Source organism: Salmo salar, chromosome ssa16, assembly GCF_905237065.1.
Source record: "Salmo salar chromosome ssa16, Ssal_v3.1, whole genome shotgun sequence".
Lineage (NCBI taxonomy): Eukaryota > Metazoa > Chordata > Actinopteri > Salmoniformes > Salmonidae > Salmo > Salmo salar.
This window is the reverse complement of record NC_059457.1, coordinates 72,434,933-72,456,324: the sequence shown is the minus strand read 5'-3', so window position 1 is coordinate 72,456,324 and position 21,392 is coordinate 72,434,933. Positions and strand designations below refer to the sequence as shown.

The 21,392-nt window shown below is 45.3% G+C and overlaps 1 long non-coding RNA gene and 1 pseudogene across 2 annotated transcripts; one reads left to right on the top strand and one right to left on the bottom strand.

Moving 5' to 3' along the window:
• Positions 1-1,746: 1,746 nt before the first annotated feature.
• On the bottom strand, positions 1,747-4,043 carry LOC123727869 (uncharacterized). Its single transcript, XR_006759815.1, has 3 exons — positions 2,997-4,043; positions 2,659-2,773; positions 1,747-2,364 (listed from the first exon to the last, which is right to left on the bottom strand). It is a non-coding gene; the product is annotated as an uncharacterized lncRNA (long non-coding RNA).
• Positions 2,285-20,868, top strand: LOC106574508 (single-stranded DNA-binding protein 3-like; annotated as a pseudogene). The gene is made up of 18 exons (XR_006759814.1): positions 2,285-2,566; positions 9,199-9,271; positions 9,868-9,929; positions 10,587-10,671; positions 13,294-13,383; positions 14,379-14,444; positions 14,933-14,992; positions 15,102-15,168; positions 15,607-15,674; positions 15,759-15,821; positions 15,977-16,022; positions 16,216-16,251; positions 16,369-16,423; positions 16,530-16,600; positions 16,751-16,829; positions 16,942-16,970; positions 17,125-17,226; positions 17,519-20,868. The product of XR_006759814.1 is annotated as a single-stranded DNA-binding protein 3-like (transcript).
• The last annotated feature ends 524 nt before the right edge of the window (positions 20,869-21,392 follow it).

Here is a 21,392-nt window from a genome sequence, read left to right as displayed (position 1 = left end):
TCAATTGACTGATTTCCTTATAAGAACTGTAACTCAGCAAAATCTTTGAAATTGTTGCATGTTGTGATTTATATTTTTGTTCAGTATAAAACAACAGCAGCCTGCCATTTTAGTTTCTGGAAATATGGTCCACCTATATGTTGTGGTGCTAAAACCTTACTTACATGGTAATTAGCAGGTAATCATTAGCGAGTAATTAGCATGAGCAGGTAAGGTGTAAATACAGTCCAGGTACACATTGTTGCAAAACACCTACAACTGATATACCTGTTTGCAGCTTGCAATAAAGTCGGGAGGATGGAGAAGATGGGTGGAATAATTAATGAATGGGAGACAAGGGGAGAGGAAAGAAGAGGAGATAAAAAGAGTCTGAAAAAGCAAGGAGAGGCAGCGTCATACAGAGGCAGTGGTTGTCTTTGCTTTTCCCCTCAGACAGTTAAAATAGGGGCGTAGAGAAACCAGGCAGTATGATCTTTAGAGAGATTACATTTCTATAGAAATAGAAAGTATTGAGAGAAAACAGAGGTTAGAGAGATACAGGAGCAGGTAGACATTTCCCTTAACTCTAAGGCTGTGTTTACACAGGCAGGCCAATTCTTCTGATTGCTCAAAAGACCAATTAGTGGAAAAAGAATCAGATCAGAATTGGGCTGCATGTGTAAACGCAGCCTAGCTGGTCCCAGGTCAGACACTTGTTCAGTCCTATTAATGGTTATGATTAGAATGTCAGGTCGGGTAACCTGATCCTAGATCTGTAGTTAGAGGTAACAGCTATTCTGAGAGATAGAACTATCAGGTATCCGGAAGTGTGAGAAGCAAAATAGTTAACCACATTGATTAAATGTGCTACTACTGAAACTCCCACACTCTCTACTAGCTAGGTTGTGGTATTGACACGCTCATGTTAGAGCCCTGTTCCAGTAACCTCTTTCTTTCTTACTACAGCATTGAAACGGGGCCCAAGTCTTTGAGACGAAGCCATCTATAGGAATCCAGTGAATACTGATCCAGAAATCCAACAAACAGCCTAATTGGTGAGTCAAACGGCCTCATTCAATTAGCAATGAAACATGTGAATGTAATATTCTGAGAGGTCCTCTTCTGGAGTGATTGAAAATACAGGTCTGGCTCGATTGAACACAACCTGTTTGGAGTGTGTGTGAGATGTGTGTGTGTGTGCGTGTGTACATTAGGGTGAATACCTCTGAATTCCAGGAGTGGAGTTGATTTATAATTACCCTAAAGAATCATCCTACCCTATCAGAAATATACACACATACACACACACACAGGCACACTCCCTTAACAGTGTGTGTGTTCTGAGAGGTATGTGGGCTCAGACCAATCGATACTGATGCTATGATGAGACAGTGATAGAGTTTGTGGTCTAGAGCTGAGTAGATACAAACACACTCTCCCTCACTCTCTTCCCTATTGGAGCAACACAAGCACACTGACAGGTCTGCCTAGCTAGACTGTGTTTGTGTCCTAGCTCTTTGCACTCTCTCTTTCCCCCTTTTTTGGACAATGTGTTTGCTTATGTGTGTCCTTTAGAAAACAGTGGAGGTGGCTAACCCCAAAAATGACACATGCATGCAGTCAGTGTGTCCTTCCCACAGATGAGCAACATTTAAGCAGATCACTTCCCTCCTGCACACACACACACACACCCAGCCACTGCACTGCGCCCGCACTCACACACATTCTTAAAGGGACAGGACACACACAGATCCCTCAACTTCATACTTGGTATACATGTACACATTTTATTAATAATTCCCCCACAAGACACATAGGCTGTGTTAGACAGGCACCCCAATTCTGATCTTTTTTTCTTCACTAAATTGGTCCTTTCACCAAACAGATCAGCTCTGAAAAAGATCTGATGTGAAAAGATCTGATGTGATAGGTCAAAAGACCAATTAGTGGCAAAATTATCAGAATTTGGCTTACTGTGTAAACACAGCCATAGAACTATATCTAAACAGAACACACAGAGCTGTTATATACCATTCCTGGCCGGAACATACCTTACAGAGCATACAGCTACATGTGGGCACAGTAGGGTACTGTTAAAATAGGCATGTTAGTGCTGTGCTTGATCAAAACCCTGCACACATCCATGTGGGTCTCCAAGCCCAGGAATGAAGAACACTGACCAGTCTATCATCATTTAGTTTGGCAAATAAACCAAAAAAGGTATATATCCCTTTAAGAAGCCCCCACCATTCTATAACAGGGGGAGCGTGGATAAAACCCTGGAACAGCGACTGAAAAAAAAGATCACCAACAGACGGTTTCAAGCTCCCCGCGACGGCAGCAGCCCCTGTTCGGATCGGCAATGTTGAGGATGGATGTAGCCTGCTAGAAAAAAAAGACACCGGGGCACAGTGAGAGAGAGAGAGAGAGAGAACACTACTGCTGTGTAGCTATGGAGATCGTAAGTGGTCGCTTTCTTTGACAGGTGTCGGAACCGGACTGAATAAAAAGTATCGAAACCAGCTTCAAGGATGTACGCCAAGGGGAAAGGTGCTGTTGTGCCCTCAGATAACCAAGCAAGAGAAAAGTAAGTGGGAATAGTACAATGTCACAAAAACACTAGCTAGAGACACTAATGCTAGGATATCTACTGTTATCTCCAACGCTCACATACACCACCTTGCTTGTTGTCATAGAGAGGGTGCAGATTAGGATACGATATGCTCTCCGTAGTTGTTTAGGGTCTTTGTTTTTCAGGTTGTTTTCTTGCATCGGTGAAGTCTTGTAGCCCTCCCTAACAAGCAAGCAGTTATTGAGGGTTGTTTGCTAGCCTAGCTAAACGTTAGCTTATAACCAAGGTATCCATTCCTACTAGTTTCATTCTCATCCGGTACAGTATATTATTAACTTCATGTATGACATTGGAGATATTAAACAACATTGGAAAATTCGTTTGTTTTAAAACTGTCTGTGCAATATGTTGCATTTTAGAATTGAGTGGAAAAGAGAATTCCTACCTCTCTGGGTATTGGGAACAATGCATTCGTGAAGATGCTTGTGTGTTTCAGGAAGCCTGGGATTAGTTTAAGGTGAAATAACGTAGCCGACTGATAGTTTTTACAAAGTTGAAACCAATGTAACCGGTTTTGTTTCAATGTAACAAAGGAGTGTCCAACGTTCCAAAAAGTAACTATTCGAACTCACTCTACGTTGTATGAATGTGTTCCTTCATACGCGAGTTACTGCTAGGTAGGCTAGGAGCTAGCTAGCGGCAAGTATGACAACTTTGTGTCCAAACAGTTTGTTTAGCCCTTATTAAAGAGTAAAATACGTGTCCTTTATAAAACAAGGTTTTCTATCATTTAAAATTGGCCACTGTGCTGAGCATTTAGCCGAATAGTTGAGTTATAAACGAGGTAGTGTTCTAGCTCCGATAGCGTTAGCTTACCTATCCCTTTGTCTGCTAGCTACGGATGCCGTTTTGTCCGTACAGGATGATGTTCCGCTGAACTGGCTACTAGTACGACAGTAACTTAATCTTATCCACCCATTGCTACTGTGTTGTTGCATTTATGTTTCGTTCCTAAACATGTTTGTCTCAACATGTGTTATTTGGTTTCTAAAGAGATTTCACATTTCTATGGTATAACCTGCAGAACCAGATACTCATAAGTATGCACTGTGAACACCACAACTACTAGGCTATTCGTACTGATTTATTTGAACTTTACTGACAAGCTGTAGATGGCTCTCTTTTTCCCGTGTCTTGCCAAATGTCAACAAAGCCGATGCCTCATTATTTTTCCATACTTTACCCCACACATTTCAGTCCATATTTAAATAAAAACGGTTCTAAGCCTTGTCCCTTGGATGTGCAAATACATTGTCAACACATTTTGTCTGCTCCTTCTGTGTATGTCGCTGCTGTGCTTGATATGATTATGTTCATCTCTACAATCTAGCCTAATTGATTTTATGAATCAACCTCAGCACTTGAGCTCAGGGCAGACCATAGCTTAGCTCAGAAGGCAAACTTTTGTTGATTTTCCTCCCCTGTCTCTATTGTTCTGCCTCCTTACCTCCCCTCCCTCTCCTCCTCTGTCTCCTCTCCTTTCTTCCCCTCCTCTCCAATGCTCAGTTCTCCCTTCCTCTCTTCCAAGTCCTCATCTCCCTCTTCTGTGTTGAATTATTGAGTGTCTGACGGAAGCGGTTGCTCTGTGCTGTGAGTCGGAGCGGTGTGTGTGCGTGCGGTCGCTCTGAGCTGGAGCAATGTGTGTGTTTGCCTGTGAGAAGGAGCATGTGTGTGTTTCTGTCTGTGAGAAGGAGCATGTGTGTCGGTGGGCTGGCTGATCCATGTTTAAAGAGGGGTTTTGTCTGCAGCCGCAGGCAGGATGTCAGGTGTACTGGTGGTGAACATTAGGAGGGAAGTTTATGTGAGAGAAAGGGACTGAGGAAGGAGTGAGCTGTCCCTTTGCTGACTGAGTAATTGTGCGTGTGCGCAGAGACACTACCTTCCCATCAAAACATCTCTCCAGTGTTGCAGCTCAAGAAACTCTCTTCCTCTCAATGCGTGAGCTTAAATAATGCAGCATACCAGGTGCACATAGCCCCCCACCCTGCACACACACAGACAGGCCTCTCATCACACATAAACATTTCATCAGTGCCCTTGTGGGGGAGATAAGTAGTTTGATCGTTAACCATAGCCTTCTGTAAACGGCCAGGAGAAGACGTGGTGTGTATGTGAGAGAGTAGACCTACACTAACCAAAGTCAGTGGTGTAGTGGAGGGTAAAGGAAGTTTACCCACCATGCATCCCACTTCTGGCTTGCCTCTGAAGCTAAGCAGAGGCACTCTTTCCTCTGGTCTAAAAAAATAAAAAATATCCCAGTGCCCCAGGGCAGTGATTGGGGACGTTTCCCTGTGTAGCGTGCCGTCTTTCAGATGGGATGTTAAAGATCCCATGGCACGTATCATAAGCGAAGGAATGTTAAGTGGCCTGGCTACATTTCCACACCTTTTGGGGGGGAAAATGCATTGAAAGTATTGGCAGCGTTACTTTATTCACCGTGAATGCTGATCAGTTTGTGTGTGGTGTTGTGTTGTGCTCAGGTGTGTGTGAGAGGCCTAACTGACCCAAGACTGACAGTAAACTTTACAACACCACCAGGCAGCCGCAGACATTTGTGTGTGTTAGAACCACTACCTCTGACGTCCTGGCTCATAAATCACAGGCTCGCCTGTGTGAAGAGCTGCAACCTCACAATTACCTCCTACTCTTAAGAGAGTTCGTACTCTTCTCTGGCAGTGTGTTTGTCCTGTCTTACCAGTTGTTTTATCTGTGATCACAGGGTGGGAACACCCCTCAGCTATTTATGATCCTGTCCTGTGAGACAGCCCTTACGACTACACACACACACACACACACCAGACCTGGATTCAAATACATGTATATTTTGTTACTCAAATACACAGAAAATAAGTATTTAAATATTTTCAAATAATATGGGCCAAATCAACTACTTCTATTGTATTCACAAGCTGATGGCAGGCACAACACAAACCTCAGATGATGAAAGGTCTAAGCTACAACATATGCAAATATAAAAAATATTTTTTTTCAAGAAATTATAAAATAATTTGACAAACTTGTTTTAAAAAAAAAATGATATCAAGCTCAACCGTTTTACCTTTTCTAGCGATGAAGACATGGCTGTCTCATGGTAAGTAAAATGGGTCAACTTTGAGCACCGTAATCTCCTGGATGTTTTGGTATTCTGGTGTAAGTCACTTTCTGACCATTTAGGTCATGGTCAAACATGTATGGGAAGTTATTTTGTTTCAATCAAAAGGGATGTGGTCAAAAAGTTTATTGAATTTTCAAATACATGCCAATACCTTCCAAATGTATTTCCCCACAACATTCAAATATTCAACTACTTGTCTTTTCAAATAAAAAAAATCAGAATATTTACTTGAAATGTATGTGAAAGTAATTCAGATATTTGAAATAGTATTTTGACCTACGACACGCACACGCAGGGCCAGCTCTAGCCTATTGGGGGCCCTAAGCGAGATTTGATCGGGGGGCCCCCCACCTCGCGGGCAAAACATTTGAGCGGACACATTTACCCACGTGGTATAGAGAGAATGCTGCAGTTTTAAAGCAATTTTTCTGTAGTTCTACATATTTTGCCATTTCATTTTACCTTTTATTTAACTAGGCAAGTCAGTTAAGAACAAATTCTTATTTTCAATGATGGCCTAGGAACCGTGGGTTAACTGCCTTTTTCAGGGGCAGAACAACAGATTTGTACCTTGTCAGCTCGGGGATTTGAACTTGCAACCTTTCGGTTACTAGCCCAACGCTCTAACCACTAGGCTACCCTGCCACCCCTTCGCCATGGGGCGAAGAGAACATTATCGCAATTTTATATCAAATTTCATGCCATTCTACAAATTTTGCCATGTGGTAGAAAAAAAGTTTTTACAGTTTTCTGCAATTCTACCCATTTTGCCATGGTGAAATGTTTGCTGTTTTAAAGAGGCACTATGCAGAAATTTCTCTTAATTCTAATAGTTTGCTTAATTTCCGTTTTACAAAACAAGCGAGGATAGTGTAGAGAATCATTGTACCATCTAGACTGTTGTGAAATTGTTTCCATAACCAAAAATATTTCATTTTCAGCTGTTTGAAACTGGTTACAAAAATGAAAGTAAAAGATGCAAAAATACAATTTAAATGGGAAGCATCGAAATAGTGCACATAGAACAGATACTTCTTAGGCTTTCAATGAGTGACAGATCTGTAACTCACGTTTCTATGACTTTTGTCGGGTCGCCCAAAAAGTTACATATTGTAGCTTTTGAAGCAAATTTCCAGCAGTTCTACACTTTCTGACTTATGCCATGTTAACCCTTCTGAGCGGAATGTTCCACTGGATCATGACCTCGGCGTGCATTAATGAGTATAATGAAAACATGATACCTATTTTGAAAGTTCAGAAACTGCCCTTACATTTTCACAGGTGTTCTGTCATTTGAATCTTACATGGAAATCTATGCCCCCCCCAAATAACTGCAATTTACAACACTTTCTAATGAAGCTAGAGAAAAACTTAGCATATTGAGTCTCTTGTTTTGTAAGGTTTGAAAATACTGAAATAAGAATAGAAATACCTTTTACTGTGAACAAGTTGTTTTAGTGACCAATGGTATTTAAAAAGAATTCTATGGAATCTTCCTTGATCAGACACTTATCTGCATAGTATATTTAACACATCTGCTCCAAAACAAATGGCATTTAGTCTGACATATAAGCAAAGACATAAACAAGTAATATAATATTAATAAGACAATAACTTTATTGAAAGAATAACGTTAGGGAGTGCATTCTCATTCAAACCTATAAAAAAACTAGAAGTTATCACCATTATAGCCATAACATTAAATACAACATTCATCTTAGGGATATTGTCATTGAGATGTATTTGGAATGACAGAATATGATAAAGGCATAATACCAATTTATTGGCTTTTACAACTTACATTTTGTTCTGTACATTATTACACTAGGCCAATCACGTGAGGAGTCGGAACGGGAACAATTTAAAAGCCCAACATTATTTTAGCCTTTACATGTCCTTTACATCTCCAAGGCCATGAGAGTCATGTCTCAAACATGTAGGCAGGCTGGCATGCAGGATATATGGGAACAGGAAAGGACAACATACAAGGGTGAGGAACATACACGGGAGAGTTATGGAGGAGCCAAGGTGGGGGCCTCTGGTGGGCAGAGGAGTCGGCTATCTCAGAGTAGCTGCGGTGGACCTGGAAGCTGGTATGCAGCCGGTGTCTGGTAGGACTAGGAGGCAAGGCCAGTGGGGGTTAAGAGGGGGGACCAGAAGAAAAGGAGGGGGGAGAGACAAGGGTGGAAGAGGTCTGGGGAGCGGCGTTGGAAGGCCGGGGAGCAACACTGGGCAGCGGGGGAGTGTCTAGTACCTGTGGGGGCAGGGGGACAGGCATCAAGCATACTGTATTTCCTTAAGATCCCTAAACCAGCCTGATCTGGCAAGCTCACATTATATTTCACTGCAAGTGAAGTGTAACCAGTGTTAGCACAGTGGTCAATCTGGTTTAATTGACATTGGAGTCATTTAGCAGACACTCTTATCCAGACCGACTTACAGGAGCAGTTAGGGTTAATTGCCTTGCTCAAGGGCAGATCAAAATATATTTTTTGTCACGTAGTCAGCTCAGGGATTCGAACCAGTGACCTTTCGGTTACTGGCCCAACGCTCTTAACTGCTAGTCTACCTGCTGATGTTTTATTTATTTTTTTACTAGCCCATACCAGCGACAAACTTAGCTATGTTTGACAGTACACAGAAAATCTAACTCACTTGTTTTGCCAGCTAGAAAGAAATAGCCCCAAAAATGTCAGAAACGGAGGGAGAAGCAACTTTCTTACCTCATCTGATCCACCTGGTGGTTTCCACTTTGAAGCTGTCAAAATGGCACTCGATCCACTCTCCTTCCAGTCATCTACCAGGGCACTGAGGCAAATGGAGGATTTGCTCCGTGACCTTTCATTGAAGTAAAAAAACAAGTTCCCGCCCATAAAGCCCTAAACCATTAATATATCTACTTGTAGATCATGTGTAAATGGCAGTTTACATAAATACATTTGGTGATTGGACGGCAGTGTTATTATGGCTTTAAACCATTTTTTAACTATTATTATGGAATTAGAATGCTCCGGCTGGTAAGGTTTTTAATGATATCTGAATGAGAAAGACTAACAAAATCAATTGGACCCTAGGAACATACCTGGTCGGTATTTGGCCATGATTACTACAAGTTTAGATAGCTGGCTAGATTGGTAAATTAATCAAAAAATTGTTAGCTGACATGGGTAATTTAGTGACTGACATAACAAGAGAGATTGCTGATGCATAACCAAATTTCGAACTTGCACCTTGTGTATTCTACTATTCTAACTCACAACAGTAAGTTGAGGCCCCGACTGAGTTCCCAAAAACAACCTAGCGGCCTGGGGCCCTAAGTGACCACTTACGCCTGCAGCCGGCCCTGCACACACAGTCAGCCTTGTTGTTCTAGTAGGTTTGTGTAATCCTCAACCAGATCTTTGCTAATGCTGACTCCTATGGCTTTTTCTATAGTTTTACTAATGCAAAGTCCTGTTCTCCTCTTTTGCAGGTTAGCGTTGTACGTATATGAGTACCTGCTGCATGTAGGAGCACAGAAGTCTGCACAGACCTTCTTGTCAGAGGTAAGACGCACACACCTTTCTGTCCGACGTCGTCCTACTTCTACCCTGGTGGTTGCCAACTTTGGTCCTTCCCAATAAGTAAGGGACTAGAGTGAGAAAGGTGGAGAATGACAGAGGAAAAGAGGGGGAGACTGAGGTAGAGAGATGGTGGTAGAGGGAGACCGAGAGAGCGACGGGGAAGGACGGCGTTGACAAAGGGGTAGAACGAGGTGTAACTGTCTGGGGGCATTGACTGAGAGGTAGGGAAAGAAGGAGAGCGAGGGAGAGAGCGCGGTCGCGAAAGAGGGACAGGGTTGACTGGCTGAGACAGACTGATTATGTGTTCTTAACCTCTAGGCCAGGGGTGGCAAACTCATTCCACAGAGGGCCGAGTGGCTGCGGGTTTTTGGTTTTTCCTTTCAATTAAGACCTAGACAACCAGGTGAGGGGAGTTCCTTACTACTTAGTGACCTTAATTCATCAATCAAGTACAAAGGGGGAGTGTGACCCAGCCCTCAGTGGAATGAGTTTCACACGTACTCTAGACACACCCACCCTGACCGTCTCCTCTCCTGCTGAGTTTAGAACTAGACATGATGTTGCCTTCTCTCTTTCAGATACGATGGGAGAAGAATATTACTTTAGGGGAGCCTCCTGGATTCCTACACTCATGGTGGTGGTGAGCATCTCGGCCCTGCGCATCTTGTGTTCACGCGTTTGTGTATTCCATTAGAATATCACCACTCCGTACCATTTACACTCAGATACATACGTGTGTGTGATAGATGGCAAGTGAGAGTAGTATGGTGAATAACTTATGTACTGTACATAGATGTGGTAAAGGAGTCAGTGGAGCGCAGATTGGCACATGTTCTAACAAGCCCACAATGTGGTTACTTAAGTCCGAGTTGGATATATGTTAGCCGTTTTTAAGCCAAGTAACGTTTACAAGTGACTGCTAAATGCTAACTCCCGTTCGTATAAGCTGGTTAGCATAGCTAGCATACAGAAATTGGTGGTGGCCAGTTGTTTTTAACTATATAATGCCATTGATTTGTAACGATGACATGAACATGTGTTGGTTGACATCCATACAAGCGTTATATTGAGATTTCTACCTCAACATAGTGTGAAATACACATGTAAAAATAGCCTAAATGTAGGCAACTTTTGCTGGGGGGCAATGAGGAGAGTCGGGATCTTTCCCCCACGGTCCTTCATGCGTTTCCATGGCAATTCAATTGCTTTGGTGGAGTTCGATTGACCTCTTTACCGCCTTTATTGGCTCATCAGGTGCTCCCTGACATGAACCCTCTTCCTCTATTTCCCGTTGCAGTGTATTCTGGGATTTGTATTGCGCTGCGCCGGACAGACGGGAGAACTGCGAACACTCCAGCGAGGCCAAGGCCTTCCATGATTACGTGAGTGACCGGCCCCAAGTGTGTGTGTGTGTCTTCGTCCCGCCTCTTCCCGTGTGTGTGGCTATCGTCAGTGTGTGGAGATAATGGAATGGAGGTCTTAATCCCGTAATCCCAGCACTGGGCCGGGGTTAAGCCAGGGATTTGTGGGTGGGTGTGTGTTGCAGCCCTGGCATCTGGCCCAGAGCAAGGGGGGCTTTCACATCCTCAGTGCCAGAGAGAGCTGGTTAACCGTGTGTGTGCATGCTTTGTCTGTTCTGTTTTGTCTTCCTTGGCTGGCAACTGTTTGAGTGAAGTGCCAGTTTGCCAGTCTCGAGGACCAGATGGCCACTCAAACACACAAGGTGTGTCTATATCCATGTCTAGCATTTTGGCAGGGGGAGCGTGCATCTCTTTCTGTGTGTGTGTGTGGGCTCAGACATGCGGTTTTCTAAATCCATAGAAAACTAATTATTTAGTTCTCCTGTAACTCGCTTTGCCTTCTTCCCTCTCTCATTTTGCCCCCTTTACTCTCTCATCTCTCTTTGGGGGGATTTACCACTTCTCTCCCTTTTTCTTTCTCTCCCTCCATCTTCCAGTGCTTGTTTGTCTTACCATTGAAAAGGTCAATAATGTGTTGAGCACCATTAATCTGTCCATTTCTGTGTGTGTGTGTGTGTGTGTGTGGGCTGGATAGATCAATTCCATTCACTATCGGTGAGCCACATACCACATCACCCAATCAAATCATCAGTTTTGATTTGTTGATTAATTACTCATGGTGGTGGATTCCTATAGGCTGAGCCAGACATGAACCTTCCCCTGTGGTGCTTCCTGTCACTGTGTGTGGGAAGGTGTGTGTTGACATGTATTTCTGTTTGTGTGGGTGAGTGATAGTCAACCATGTAACTGTATTGATGTACAGTTATTTGTCATTGATATTTAGGATTTGTCTGTGTTTTGTCTGTCAAGCATGATGCCAGTTGCCTGGTTAATGGTATTTCTATACGAACCTTGCCCTCTGATATGATAGGTGGAGTTCTCACCATATTGCCTATATCTATCCAATTATTTCATATCCACACAAGTGGCTAGGGCCTGGTTAGAGGTTGTTACTGAAAACTCGTCACTCTCTGTCTCTCTCGGTCTCTTTCTCCTACCTCCCTCTTCTCCCCCTCTCTCGCTCTCTCTCTCTGAGAGGGGGATGCTAGAGGGACAGGGAGCAAAGGACCAGTCTCCATAGCAACAGCTTCGACTAGCTACTGCAATCGAGATGAGAGAGGGGGAGTGAGCAAAAGGAAGTGAGAGCGACGGGGAAGAGAGGTTAGGGCTGGGGGAGGAGAGGAGAGGTGAGGGTAGGAGAGGTTAGTGCCGTGGGAGGGGAGGGGAAGGTGAGGGCCGTGGAAGGGGAGGTGAGGGTAGGAGAGGTTAGCGCGAGGAGAGGTGAGGGTAGGAGAGGTTAGTGCCGTGGGAGGGAGAGGTGAGGGTAGGAGAGGTTAGTGCCGTGGGAGGGAGAGGTTAGCGCCGTGAGAGGAGAGGAGAGGTTAGGGCCGTGGGAGGGAGAGGAGAGGAGAGGTGAGGGTAGGAGAGGTTAGTGCCGTGGGAGGGGAGGGGAAGGTGAGGGCCGTGGGAGGGAGGGGAGGAGAGGTTAGCGCGAGGAGAGGTGAGGGTAGGAGAGGTTAGTGCCGTGGGAGGGAGAGGTGAGGGTAGGAGAGGTTAGTGCCGTGGGAGGGAGAGGTTAGCGCCGTGAGAGGAGAGGAGAGGTTAGGGCCGTGGGAGGGAGAGGAGAGGAGAGGTGAGGGTAGGAGAGGTTAGTGCCGTGGGAGGGGAGGGGAAGGTGAGGGCCGTGGGAGGGAGGGGAGGAGAGGTTAGCGAGGAGAGGTGAGGGTAGGAGAGGTTAGTGCCGTGGGAGGGAGAGGTGAGGGTAGGAGAGGTTAGTGCCGTGGGAGGGAGAGGTGAGGGTAGGAGAGGTTAGCGCCGTGAGAGGAGAGGAGAGGTTAGGGCCGTGGGAGGGAGAGGAGAGGTGAGGGTAGGAGAGGTTAGCGCCGGGGAGGGAGAGGAGAGGTGAGAGGTTAGCGCCCGGGAGAGAGAGGTGAGAGGTTAGCGCCGGGAGAGGAGAGGTGAGGTGAGGGTAGGAGGTAGAGGTGAGGGTAGAAGAGGTTAGGGCCGTGGGAGGGTAGGAGAGGTTAGGGCCGTGGGAGGGTAGGAGAGGTTAGGGCCGTGGGAGGGGAGGAGAGGTTAGGGCCGTGAGAGGGTAGGGGAGGTGAGGGCCGTGGGAGGGAGAGGAGAGGTGAGGGCCGTGGGAGGGGAGAGGGGAGGTGGGGGCCGTGGGAGGGGAGGGGGGGAGGTGAGGGCCGTGGGAGGTGAGGGGAGGGGAGAGGAGAGGAGGAGTATAGATGTTTGGAGAGGGTTAAGGGGAATGAGCCGGGGAAGGAGAGCAAGATGGAGGGAGACCCTATGTTTTCTCCAGGGACTCAGTGGCCTGTTCATGGGCAGAATTAGCATAAATGTATAAAGACAAGGTGTGTGTGTGTGTGTGTGTGTGTGTGTGTGTGTGTCAGTTTAACAGAAAGTGGAAAGGGCAGGGTTTAGGATGGTTTGTGTGTGTGATTGTGTGCTTCATCTTTTAATGTGTGTGTGTTGCAGAGTGCGGCAGCAGCCCCCAGTCCTGTGATGGGGAACATGCCTCCTAATGATGGCATGCCAGGAGGACCCATGCCACCTGGATTCTTCCAGGTAATACACCTCTATTCATCCCTGTCTTTTGCTACCTCCCTCGCCCCTCACTTTACGCATGGTAAAACTCCCTCTTGTTGTCATCCCTCCCTCCACTCCTCCATCTTCACCATCCATTACTTTATTCCCTCTCTTCCTACATCTCCTCACACTCCTTTTTTCACCACCCCCTCTTTCTCTCCATCTCCAATAAGCCCTCACTCCTCTCCTCTCTCTCTATATATATATATATATATATACACACACACACACACACAGCCAGACAGCGTGATGGACAGCCCTGGCATTTGGCAGCAGCGATGATAAGGTGCAACGGAGAGAGATGGGCCTCAATGTGTTTGTTTCTGTGGCTACCACTTCATTGTTTGTCGAGAGTGGAAGAGAGAACTGGAGAGTGAGAGAGAGATATATAAAATAATTGGAGGGAGGAAGTAGGTGAAAGTGGGAGATGGCAAGAGTAGTGAGGGAGCGAGAAAAGAGGAGAGGCACGGAAGTGCTATTTATAACACAAGTGAGGGAGGAGGGTGTCTTTGCTTGTGTTGTCCTTTTTGTACAAGTGGCCTTATCATTAGCATGAGCTGTTTGCTGCAAATATGCCTGTGTTGCTATTATCGTGTGTGTGTGCTTGGTGTTTGTTCGCTAATAATAAAGACTCACAAAACAAACCTGAAGTCATTCATGCACATTCAAGCAGTTCCTCAGTCTAGTTTCATGTCCTGATGTTGAACAGTGTGGGATGGACAGTGACCAAACATGCTGTAGGCTCCTCTGATCCTCTGTCGTTCTGAGCTGTGTGTTTTGGCTGTGTCAACATTGCCCTCTAGTGGTGAAGACACCCTCTTACCATGGATTAGGAAAAACGGCCTCCTCTCCCGCTCTTGTGTCCTGATTGGCAACTGCCTAGCTTCTCTTCCACATCCCTGATTGGCTTGCTCCTGCAGGTGTAATTGTGTTAGCTCCTCCCTCTCTCTGATGTCACTCTTCTCTTCTCTCAGGGTCCGCCAGGCTCCCAGCAGTCTCCTCACGCACAGCCCCCCCACGGCATGGGACCACACGGACAGGTAACACACACACACACACACACACACACATAAATAATTGACTCTCCTCTGGAGCTGTTCTGGGGGGTTGGAGCTTTAGCCCCCACACACACACTCCACCAACACCTCATCAATAAAACAAAAGATGAGCCACTGTGGACTTATACACTGAGTGCACAGATGCACATGTGCACAGGACAGACAAAACACACACAATGCTCTACATGTAGCACTACATGTAAGGCTAAGGGATGAGTGCAAAGCCTGCGTCCTTGAAGACAAGCTTCCTCTGTAAAATACCTCATTTAATGAGCCCGCTCATTGTATTAGTTTTCTATTTTCTCACTCCCTTCCTCCACATCCTCCATTCACACTCTGTCCATCTGTCTGCTCATCTCCTCTCTCTCTCTCTCTCTCTCTCTCTCTCTCTCTCTCTCTCTCTCTCTCTCTCTCTCTCTCTCTCTCTCTCAATGTCTCTCTCTCTCTCGCGCTCTCTCTCTCTCTCTCAGCCTTTCATGTCGCCACGGTTTCCAGGTGGACCCCGCCCCTCTCTCCGAATGCCAAATCAGGTATGGACCACACGCTCACCTATACAGCTGAACATGTACTTTCAGGTAAGTATGTGCTGGTGATCCATACTCACGATCACCCTTTCTCTCGTCCATCTGTTTCCCTCAGCCTCCAGGGGGAATCCCTGGTTCTCAGCCTCTCCTGCCAAACAGCATGGACCCCACCAGGCCACAAGGTAGGGGTGTGTGTGTGTGGCGCGCATTATTCATTCTTGTGTTTATGTAAGCTTGCAGTTTTTCAAGTGGCGTTCCTCTCTGAGAACGCCGGTGCCCCCAGGACCTTACAGATTTAGGGGTCTTCTGGGTAGAAGATAGGATAGTGTGGGTCTCTGAGTTTTGGCTAGAGATGACAAATTCAGATTAGAGATTACTGTTTAACCCAACAGGGGTCCCAGTTAATGAGGTTAGAGGAGAGTTTAGTCTGTTGCCTGCCATTAACCCTGCCTTCCAGGTTCAGACTGACCATATGTGGATTAGGTGTGGAGGTGACCGTCTCATTGGATAAAAGCATTTGCTAAGTGAATCGAGTTATCCATATTAGACCATCACATAGTGTCTTTAACTACCAGTGTGTGTTGGTGTTAAGACTGTTCTTGTTATGTTTTCTCCTATAGGACATCCTAATATGGGCGGGCCAATGAGAATGAACGCTCCACGAGGAATGGGGCCCATGGGTCCACAGGTAAGTGTATGCGCGTGCGAACACACACACACACACACACACACACTATAGTTTTAACACGGTGTATCTCTTCTCTGTATGTAGAACTACGGGGGGTATGCGACCTCCTCCTAACTCCATGGGTGGTCCTATGCCTGGGATGAACATGTAAGTGTTCCCTCCATATGGAGATATAGTCTATCCCGTAGCACCAGCTTCATGGTTGAATATCGAAGGCCCCGACATCATGAATGTTGAACTGTTGTTTTCTTGTTTTATGGCAGTGTATCCCTATACTTATAGTCTCTGTCTCTGTCTCTCAGGGGACCTGGTGGTAGAGGGCCGTGGCCTGGTCCCAATGCTAACTCAGTAAGTTGTTTCCTCCTCGCTCAATTTGCCATAGATTAGATGATTCACTACAATGATTATTATTTAACAGGTGGCTTGAAAATGTACTATACTGCCCTCTTGTTGCTGGAGGAAAGAACTACTGGTTAGTTGAGAATCTCTCCTGGCGGTAACTATGACCCCCTAACCTCTAGTTTCCCTTCTCTCATCACAGATACAATACTCCTCCTCATCTCCAGGCCACTATGTGGTGAGTAGCCAACCGTCAGTGTTTTCAATAACACGTCAGTTATGAAACTGTTCCTTAGCTGTGGAAATGGGAAATTGTGTGCGCTGTTCTTATTGACCTTTTTGAACTGTTTCCCAGGGTCCTCCAGGAGGAGGAGGGCCGCCCGGAACTCCCATCATGCCCAGCCCAGGTGGTGCGTCTCTTAAATAAGTCCCCCCCCCCCAGCACGAGTACTATATTTAGACACTGTGTTTCCTCTCTCTGTGGACTAATGTTGTGCCATTGTTTGTCTCCCCCAGACTCCAACAACTCCAGTGAAAACATCTACACTATGATGAACCCTATAGGACCAGGAGGAAACAGACCCAACGTGAGTCACATGACACGTCGTATTCCACCGCGTGACACCACAATACAGTAGGACTTTATCCCCCTGCTGATTAGATTGGACCTTCAGACTGGTTGTATTGCCCTTTCTCGCTGAGACATCTTTATGTTCTGTGTGTGTGTTCTCTCCCAGTTCCCTATGGGCCCGGGGCCTGATGGACCGATGGGAGCTATGGGAGCCATGGAACCTCACCACATGAACGGCTCACTAGGTGGGTGCTATGACAGGGTTATGAAACCTGTTATAATGCAGTCGTAAGGGTGACATAATGTTCAATGCATGGATGAACTGTTTTGAATCTCATCTCTCTCATGGTCTCTCAGGCTCTGGGGACATGGACGGGTTGCCAAAGGTGAATAGAAATCCCCTCTTCTACAACATTTGACTTCAATCTCTCAAACAGACAGGGTTTACAGTCAGAGGGACATGTCTTGGTGCTGCTGGTCAAATAACTTGTGGTACGACATATTTTTAGAGTTACTTACTTTCTCTCCCTCTCTACCCAGAACTCTCCTAACAACATGGGGGGTATGAGCAACCCTCCTGGGACGCCGCGGGACGATGGAGAGATGGGTGGAAACTTCCTCAACCCATTCCAAAGTGAAAGTGTGAGTACTGCTGGCCGATGACCCCTGACCCTTATACCTTGACCCCTCAAGAACCAGGGTGGGTGACCTGGTATGTAATGTTGTAGCGTTTACATTTTTCACTCATGTCTACCACTCCCCCCCCCCTTCCCTTTCTCTCTTCACAGTATTCACCCAACATGACGATGAGTGTGTAATTTTAATTTCTTTATTTTTGTATTTTCTTTTGGTTGTTTTTGTACCTTTCCACCTGGATTTTTCCAACCCCTCACCTTGGATCGGACTCATTCTGCCTTTCCCACCTCACCTCCAGCCCCTCGGAACTCTCGCCGCTACCCAGGCTTCTAGGACAGCCCTGGGGCATGCTGGGCCTCTAGTGAAGGCGGAGCTTCCCGACGCTGTCTGTGGCATAGACAGGAAACAGAGACACAGGAAGTCCCTACTCTCTAACCCCGTCCCCTGCCTCTCTGACTTCTTGTCAGGGTCTGGACAATGAGAGAGGGGATGAGAGAAAGAAAGATGGAGAGACTGGATAACATGGACACCCTTCAGGACACAGCATGGTAGGGTTCTGTCAGTAGCTGTCTGGAAGCTCTACAAACATTACATTGGCATTCACTTTTATTTTGATGTTTTTATTGTTTCTAATGGATTTGATTGTGTTTCTAATGGATACAGGGGTGGAACAGGGAACGAATCTCGAATGATCCCCTTTTCCCTATGTAGTGCACTACTTTAGAGGATTAGGGTGTCATTTGAGACGTAGACATGGAAGTGTCGCCCACCCCCCCCCCCCTCCCCCCTCGCTCACTCTGTGTATACATTTAAAAAACAAAAGTGTTGTGATGTTTTCCATTACTCTGTATGTAATGTATTATTGCTATTCTTTTATAATATTTTATTGTTATGATTTAATAATATTGTTATGATGATTTCTGGTTATTTTAAAATGTAGGATTTCATTTTTGTTGTTGTTGAAAGGGCATGCACCCACTGATGACCTCTTCGTTAGTAACTTCACAGGACGGTCAACCTTCACTAGTCTCCTTAAGGAAAACCCACAGGATATACACAATCTACTGCCCCCTCTTTGCCCAGTCAGAGAACAGCACCTTGGTCCATCATGGTACTTTAAATTGGAATGTCCCTCTCCATCCCCCCTGTGAATGAGTTTTCTCTGTAGTAGACTAAGTGACCCTGAACATGCAGAGGATGCACAGTTGTATTTATTTGTTTAATTTCCCTTTGAGACAGACGTATTGTCAACCTGTTCTATCTGCACACTCCGAGAATCACTCTGCACCAATCAGCATCCATCTCCTAGAGGAAGACATCTTGGAAGTGTCTGGTTTTTGTTTTAATTGTTTTTTTTTTTTTTACCCAGAGGGAAGTTCTTCTGACCTTCTGTGAAATTATTCTGCTTGGATGCTTAAAGGACTCTTGTAACAGAGCCGAGCCAATCAGGAGGTGGTATGGCAATTGCCATGGTAACTGGCTGGCAAGCTCCCCCCCCCCAAGAGGACAACATTTGTCTTTACACACACACAACCAACCAATCGGCCTACCTACACCATCCCCCTCCCCAACCACCTCTCTCTCCTTTTGTGACGTCTCCATCTGTCTTTGGTTTGTTTTGTAAATACTGTAAAGTGAATTTTGATATCATGACATGTTTTGATATTTCCGTCACAACCAATGACTGAGAAATGAGTTGATTCAGACCAACTTGGTTTGAAAGAGACAGTGTGTGTTTTTACAGTACCTCACTGTTTAACTCAGACACAACTAGGGCCAGGAGGAACCCTCTTTTATTAGATCATTATGTAGTTAGGAACTACAACTAACATTTAGAGTCCAGAGTATTTCCTGGCCAGGTCAAGCTGTTAGGGAAATCTCCTGTCCCTAGTAACGATAGATGAAAAGAAAATGATTGTTTTCTATTAAGGATTTTTCTGTATTTGAATTGAGAAAAGATGTTAAAACACAGGTTCTTAATGATATGAAGAGAGAGTGTGAAGGGGGGGGAAAGGCTTCTGGTGTATTTTGGGATACTGCTGTATAGATTCAACTCTGAACCATATTCACTAAGGGCAAATCTGAAATGCACCCAATTCCCTATATAGTGCGCTACTGAAGCCAAAAGTAGTGCACTACATAGGGAATAGGGTGGCTTTTGGAACGTGCCCTAATTTGCACCAGTGCAAAGTGTTTATTGTTGGAAGAGGATAATTATTGGAAAGCGAACCGTGAAACTGTTTGTTTTTAAAATGTGAGATATATTTACTTACCATAACTAGGGCTAGGAGTGTTTTATGTGCCCTTGTCAGTGGAGGCTGCTGAGGGGAGGATGGCTCATAATATTGTCTGGAATGGAGCGTGGAACCATGTTTGATCTATGTAACATTTCGGGCTCCAGCCATTAGCACAAGCCCGCCGTCCCCAATTAAGGTGCACCAACCTCCTGTGGTCCTTGTCATTTCATGTGCTCTGGAAAAACTCATGACCTTCATTTGACCTTTCCACTCTGCCCATACGGAAGAGGACTCCTCTTTATCTGTGACCGCATGGGCAGCGCCATTGAGGCTACAACCCATAGGAATCCCCATCCGGTTGACCGCTTTAGTATGGTGGAAGCCGTCAATGGCGCTGCCCATGCTAAAACGGCATTTTGGCCACTATAGGCCTCTCTTTCTCTATGGCTCTACCTTTTTCAAGTTGTTTCCTGACTGTGACCTGTTCAGGGAAACCTCCTGGCCCTAGTTCTTCCATTCTGATCGCGAGGTGTCAAACTGCACCGGTGCAAACGCCGCTCCTGTATGTAAAATCAACGTTGTCACATTGTCGGTCATTTCTGTGTTTCTATGGTAATGTATAATACTGTTTCATTCTGGGAGGGTTGAAAGGAGGGGACAGTGGGTAAGGAAACATTTTTCTGTTCCTTGGGTTTATCCATCTCGCTAGTCTGAAGTAGCGTCCTCCTCTCCCTTCACCTGCACTGACGTGGAAGATGGGTCTGTGGAGATGACGTGAGGAGAGGAAGCCACTTTAGCATTGAGATGCAGACCATGTTTTTCTCTGACGACAAAGCAGTATTGAATACGAGGCCGTCTGTTTTTCAGAATATTTAGTCCATTACAATGATCCTGTGTTTTTAAATTCTGTTAACCCCTTTTCGATTGGGTGCCACTTTGATTTGAAGATCCAACTGAAAGAGAACTCGGACTCTCTTGCAGTGCTGTGTATATAAATGATCCCCATGACATTTAGTTGGAATATTGCCATATTCAGGTTCTTTTCAAAAGCAGCGGGAACATAATCTAATGGGGCAACACGGTATCATGCCAATCTGGATTAAACATTGTGAAGAACTGCTTCCTGGGTTTGCTTTGTATTTCCTGATAGGCTAGTTTCCGCTCCTAAATGTCTTGTGTAGTAATAAAACGTTTCCTATTTGTACGTTTTCTTTATGTTGTAATAAAGTTTCTTTAGAGACTGATTAAAAAGTTGCTTATTGGGGGGGGGAAGGGAAGGTGGGAAATCTTGCATCAATAATAAATGTCATTTGTTTTGGGTTTTTCACCGAGTCATCAGTTTTTTTTTCCTCCCTGTGTCCTTCTTGTTGTTGTAGATACATCAAAAAAAACAAATAAAATTACTTCACTACTTTTGCCAAGACATTTAGTTCTTTCAACACCTTTTATTAGAGGCTTCTAGTTCCCATCACTCAATTAGTTTGCGCTCTTTCGCACTGCTGACGATGAAGGCAAAGGAAGTGTGTGTGTGTGTGTGTTTGACAGGCCTATCCAAAGGCAGAACAGCCAGCAAAACCTTTCTACATATCCACAGGTCTTTTTATCACAAGTCTGTGTTGACAAGATGGCGCCGACAGACATGGCAGCTCTGCTTCTAGCTCCTAAGCAACTTTGCAGTATTTATTTTTTTATTTTTGCTACACCCGCAATAACATCTGCTAAATATGTGTATGTGACCAACACAATTTGATTTAGAGTGCCGTTTCTGCACACACACCCCTTCGGGCCGTTTGAACTCAGTCGGTGGTCTGCCAGATGAAGGCTGTGCAAAGCTGGCTTCTATCAGTCCTTCCCAGAGCCTTTGTAGTGTGGAGACTCAGCAACAGGTGACATTTAGAGCTGAAACCATTGACAACTTTGAACGCTCACCGCTAC